The sequence below is a fragment of the Lupinus angustifolius genome, chromosome LG01 (genome assembly GCF_001865875.1).
Source record: "Lupinus angustifolius cultivar Tanjil chromosome LG01, LupAngTanjil_v1.0, whole genome shotgun sequence".
Lineage (NCBI taxonomy): Eukaryota > Viridiplantae > Streptophyta > Magnoliopsida > Fabales > Fabaceae > Lupinus > Lupinus angustifolius.
Genome location: NC_032009.1, coordinates 33,757,588 through 33,757,796, shown reverse-complemented (window position 1 = coordinate 33,757,796; position 209 = coordinate 33,757,588).

Genomic DNA, 209 nt, shown 5'->3' with positions numbered 1-209 from the left:
GGAAGTTACCTTTAATGCTTGAAATGTAATATCAATGTCGTCAAGATTATGTAGCAACTCCACCAATGTATCTTCAGACTAGTGAAGTAAAAAAAACAAACATCACAATTAAGCTACATAAAATATTTAAACATTAAACATAATAAAACAGTGCTTAATTAAATTAAAAAACCTGGTTAGTGTATTCAAGTTGTTGCTTAATCTCTAGA